The sequence below is a fragment of the Oncorhynchus nerka genome, linkage group LG6 (genome assembly GCF_034236695.1).
Source record: "Oncorhynchus nerka isolate Pitt River linkage group LG6, Oner_Uvic_2.0, whole genome shotgun sequence".
NCBI lineage: Eukaryota > Metazoa > Chordata > Actinopteri > Salmoniformes > Salmonidae > Oncorhynchus > Oncorhynchus nerka.
This window is the reverse complement of record NC_088401.1, coordinates 47253733-47259846: the sequence shown is the minus strand read 5'-3', so window position 1 is coordinate 47259846 and position 6114 is coordinate 47253733.

Sequence of the window (6114 nt, the reverse complement as noted above, 5' to 3'; positions counted from 1 at the left end):
GGCAGAGACAGGAGAGATTATAGGATAGAAGAAGAGAGAGTCTTGGGAGAGAGAGAGTGAATATTGCTCTAGTAAATATCAGGTTAAGCACATTGTCTTACTTGTAAGTGGGAGGGGGCTGGGAAAGGGTGAAGTCAAATTAAATTAAAGTTTATTTGTCACGTGGCCCAATACAACAGGTAATAGACCTTACAGTGAAATGCTTACTTACAGGCTCTAACCAATAGTACGGAGAAAAAAGTGTGTGTGTGTGTAGGTAAGTAAAGAAATAAAACAACAGTAAAAAGACATTTGAAAATAAGAGTAGCAGGGCTTTAATACAGACACTGGTTAGTCAGGCTTATTGAGGTTGTATGCACATGTGGGTATTTAAAAAAAAATATATATATTTCACCTTTATTTAACCAGGTAGGCTAGTTGAGAACAAGTTCTCATTTGCAACTGCGACCTGGCCAAGATAAAGCATAGCAGTGTGAGCAGACAACACAGAGTTACACATGGAGTAAACAATTAACAAGTCAATAACACAAAAGGAAGAACAAAAGGGGGAGTCTATATACATTGTGTGCAAAAGGCATGAGGTAGGCGAATAATTACAGTTTTGCAGATTAACACTGGAGTGATACATGATCAGATGGTCATGTACAGGTAGAGATATTGGTGTGCAAAAGAGCAGAAAAGTAAATAAATAAAAACAGTATGGGGATGAGGTAGGTAAAAATGGGTGGGCTATTTGCCGATAGACTATGTACAGCTGCAGCGATCAGTTAGCTGCTCAGATAGCAGATGTTTGAAGTTGGTGAGGGAGATAAAAGTCTCCAACTTCAGCGATTTTTGCAATTCGTTCCAGTCACAGGCAGCAGAGAACTGGAACGAAAGGCGGCCAAATGAGGTGTTGGCTTTAGGGATGATCAGTGAGATACACCTGCTGGAGCGCGTGCTACGGATGGGTGTTGCCATCGTGACCAGTGAACTGAGATAAGGCGGAGCTTTACCTAGCATGGACTTGTAGATGACCTGGAGCCAGTGGGTCTGGCGACGAATATGTAGCGAGGGCCAGCCGACTAGAGCGTACAAGTCTCAGTGGTGGGTGGTATAAGGTGCTTTAGTGACAAAACGGATGGCACTGTGATAAACTGCATCCAGTTTGCTGAGTAGAGTGTTGGAAGCAATTTTGTAGATGACATCGCCGAAGTCGAGGATCGGTAGGATAGTCAGTTTTACTAGGGTAAGTTTGGCGGCATGAGTGAAGGAGGCTTTGTTGCGGAATAGAAAGCCGACTCTTGATTTGATTTTCGATTGGAGATGTTTGATATGAGTCTGGAAGGAGAGTTTACAGTCTAGCCAGACACCTAGGTACTTATAGATGTCCACATATTCAAGGTTGGAACCTTCCAGGGTGGTGATGCTGGTCAGGCATGCGGGTGCAGGCAGCGAACGGTTGAAAAGCATGCATTTGGTTTTACTAGCGTTTAAGAGCAGTTGGAGGCCACGGAAGGAGTGTTGTATGGCATTGAAGCTCGTTTGGAGGTTAGATAGCACAGTGTCCAAGGACGGGCCGGAAGTATATAGAATGGTGTCGTCTGCGTAGAGGTGGATCAGGGAATCGCCCGCAGCAAGAGCAACATCATTGATATATACAGAAAAAAGAGTCGGCCCGAGGATTGAACCCTGTGGCACCCCCATAGAGACTTCCAGAGGACCGGACAGCATGCCCTCCGATTTGACACACTGAACTCTGTCTGCAAAGTAATTGGTGAACCAGGCAAGGCAGTCATCCGAAAACCGAGGCTGCTGAGTCTGCCGATAAGAATATAGTGATTGACCGAGTCGAAAGCCTTGGCAAGGTCGATGAAGACGGCTGCACAGTACTGTCTTTTATCAATGGCGGTTATGATATCGTTTAGTACCTTGAGCGTGGCTGAGGTGCACCCGTGACCGGCTCGGAAACCAGATTGCACAGCGAAGAAGGTACGGTGGGATTCGAGATGGTCAGTGACCTGTTTGTTGACTTGGCTTTCGAAGACCTTAGATAGGCAGGGCAGGATGGATATAGGTCTGTAACAGTTTGGGTCCAGGGTGTCTCCCCCTTTGAAGAGGGGAATGACTGCGGCAGCTTTCCAGTCCTTGGGGATCTCAGACGATATGAAAGGGAGGTTGAACAGGCTGGTAATAGGGGTTGCGACAATGGCGGCGGATAGTTTCAGAAATAGAGGGTCCAGATTGTCAAGCCCAGCTGATTTGTACGGGTCCAGGTTTTGCAGCTCTTTCAGAACATCTGCTATCTGGATTTGGGTAAAGGAGAACCTGGAGAGGCTTGGGCGAGTAGCTGAGGGGGGGGCGGAGCTGTTGGCCGAGGTTGGAGTAGCCAGGCGGAAGGCATGGCCAGCCGCTGAGAAATGCTTGTTGAAGTTTTCGATAATCATGGATTTATCGGTGGTGACCGTGTTACTTAGCCTCAGTGCAGTGGGCAGCTGGGAGGAGGTGCTCTTGTTCATATGGACTTCACAGTGTCCCAGAACTTTTTGGAGTTGGAGCTACAAGATGCAAACTTCTGCCTGAAGAAGCTGGCCTTAGCTTTCCTGACTGACTGCGTGTATTGGTTCCTGACTTCCCTGAACAGTTGCATATCGCGGGGACTGTTCGATGCTATTGCAGTCCGCCACAGGATGTTTTTGTGCTGGTCGAGGGCAGTCAGGTCTGGAGTGAACCAAGGGCTATATCTGTTCTTAGTTCTGCATTTTTTGAACGGAGCATGCTTATCTAAAATGGTGAGGAAGTTACTTTTAAAGAATGACCAGGTATCCTCAACTGACGGGATGAGGTCAATGTCCTTCCAGGATACCCGGGCCAGGTCGATTAGAAAGGCCTGCTCACAGAAGTGTTTTAGGGAGCGTTTGACAGTGATGAGGGGTGGTCGTTTGACTGCGGCTCTGTAGCGGATACAGGCAATGAGGCAGTGATCGCTGAGATCCTGGTTGAAGACAGCGGAGGTGTATTTGGAGGGCCAGTTGGTCAGGATGACGTCTATGAGGGTGCCCTTGTTTACAGATGTAGGGTTGTACCTGGTGGTATGGTTAAAGTGCTATGCATATATGATGAACAGAGAGTAGCAGTAGTGTAAAAAGAGGGGTTGGCGGGTGGTGGGACACAATGCAGATAGCCCAGTTAGCCAATGTGCGGGAGCACTGGTTGGTCGGGCCAATTGAGGTAGTATGTACATGAATGTATAGTTAAAGTGACTATGCATATAAGATAAACAGACAGTAGCAGCAGAGTAAAAGAGGGGTTGGGGGGTGGCACACAATGCAAATAGTCCAGGTAACCATTTGGTTACCTGTTCAGGAGTCTTATGGCTTGGGGGTAAAAACTGTTGAGAAGCCTTTTTGTACTAGACTTGGCACTCTGGCACCGCTTGCCATGCGGTAGTAGAGTGAACAGTCTATGACTGGGGTGGCTGGGGTCTTTGACAATTTTCAGGGCATTCCTCTGACACCGCCTGGTTTAGAGGTCCTGGATGGCTGGCAGCTTTGCTCCAGTGATGTACTGGGCCATACGCACTACCCTCTGTAGAGGCCGAGCAATTGCCGTACCAGGCAGTGATGCAACCAGTCAGGTTCTCTCGATGTTGCAGCTGTAGAACCTTTTGAGGATCTCAGGACCCATGCCAAATCTTTTTAATTTCCTGAGGGGGAATAAGCTTTGTCGTGCCCTCTTCACGACTGTCTTGGTGTGTTTGGACCATTCTAATTGGTTGTTGATGTGGACACCAAGGAATTTGAAGCTCTCAACCTGCTCCACTACAGCCCCGTCGATGAGAATGGGGACGTGCTCGGTGCTCCTTTTCCTGTAGTCCACAATCATCTCCTTGGTCTTGGTTACGTTGAGGGATAGGTTGTTATTCTGGCACCACCCTGCCAGGTCTCTGACCTCCTCCCTATAGGCTGTCTCTTCGTTGTCGGTGATCAGGCCTAACACTGTTGTATCTCCAGCAAACTCAAAAGAGGAAAAGAGTGGAAAAAAAGAGGTGGAAAGAAATTAATCTAAATCAGCCTTCGTGAGGTTGAATTCGCCAAGTAACGATGAGTGTTGAGACCTAGGCTTACTGGTAAAATGCACCTGAGGGGGTACTTGAGGGGTTCTCTGGGATGAGGAAAATGTACTTGGTGCACAGAAGGCTGCTGAAGGGAGGATGGCTCATAATAACGGCTTGAATGGAGTAAATGGCATGGTATCAACAACATGAAACCATGTGTTTGATGTATTTGATACCATGCCATTAATTGCTTTCCAGCCATTACTATGAGCCTGTCGTCGTTTACTGTGTGATGTTACATCATTAGTGAACACTAGATGGTGCCATCTACCACAGCTGTTAAATAAGCTGTATTTTAGGCCTACTGACACTCCTACCACAGATTATCATTTTAGCTGGGATAAAAACATTAAGCTTTATTTGTCCGGCTGCTTTCAATTTCTGAATCACAGGAAGAGCAACTAGATACATAATAATACATAACTTCATCAGTAAATCTGTGATGCAATGGAGTAATTATAATTAAAGGTGCAATGTGTAACTTTTTAGGCTACCTTACTAAATTCACATAGAAATGTGAGTTATAGATCTGACTTTGTCATGGAAAGCAAGTCTAAGATGCGGTAGATCTGTTCTATGTGCGCTATTTCTATGTTTTCCGTTCTTAAATTTAGCTTTTGCATCTTTTACTTCTGGTTTTGTACACCAGCTTCAAACAGCTGAAAATATAATATTTGTGGTAATGGAAAAAATATTTCACAGCGGTTTAGATGGTACAATGATTCTCCACACAACGACTGCTTGTTTTGTCACATAAACTGAAATGAGTTGATCTATTAGAATTTTAGCAACCAGGAATTGCAATTTCTGCATATTGCACCTTTAAACTGTGTGTGTGATCAAGGTCAGAGATAGACCGTCAGAAATGTTTTGTCCGTTGCATACTGTTTCTAGCTTGCTTTATCTCCCCTCTTACGCAGGAAGAGAGGGGTCAGTCACCATGATGAAAGAGAAAACCTTGTGAGGAGATCAAATCTAAAAACAGCGGCAGGAGGGAATAAAGGTACTGAGGTCACAGTTGACTTCTAACTCTATTATCAGGGCTGATAAGCTAGGCCGGGGGAAATAGGGAGTTAAAGCAGTACCAGATATGCAGTGTAGTCACGGTTTGCAAATAATAAAAAGAAAAATACCTCGGCTTTAATGGATGTTTCAAGTCTCTGACTTCCGCATGTTAATTACAAAAGAATAAAGCCTTCCCTGGGCATCTTTACCCCGAGTGCCTCCACTCCACCCCTCCACTCTGAAGAGGGATTTCTTTTGTCCTTTTGGGTGCTTTTTCAAATCTTTTGAAAGAGTCCTGCCTCATTATGCTGCGTGACATGCCTTATAAAGGAAGGAGGGAATGGTAAAAGGGTGGCAATAATGGAACAAATGGGGGTGGTATTCTCTCTGCGCCCGTCCCCCCGGGGGAGAAAGGTGGCTGTACTATCCCACTGGGCACGGAAATCAATTCAACTTCTATTCCACATTGATCAACGTAATTTCATTGAAATGACTTGGAAACAACGTTGATTCAACCAGTGTGTGCCCAGTGGGATAGCAGCACTGTGACTAGACCTGTTGGCTCAATTTACTTCTATTTCCTCAGCATTATCCACCACAGTAGAGTGAGGGAGGTCTTCCATGGCAGTGTGAGTGAAATAGAGGGATGAGCTGGCTTGTCTGTTTGTCCGTTTCTGATCCAAAAGACGGGTGAATTCAGGCACAAAAATGATGGATGATGCATGTACTATACATGCATTCCTCCTCAACAGCCCTAATACACTCACCTAGAAAACATGCATCCATGTGTGTTGTTTTGGTATGGGGGCCCTGGCTAGCTCAGAGGAAATGCGATGCGATAGATGGAGTTTTATTTGATGAGATTGGATGTGATGCGGTGTTATCACATTGACGGAAGGAGAGCATGACAGACTGTCTGTTTGAGAGAGAGGGGGAGAGCGAGAGTACTCACCACACAGCTGGCTCCGCTCCCATGGACATGAGAAGCAGGGAGGGAGTCAGGGCAGATGGTG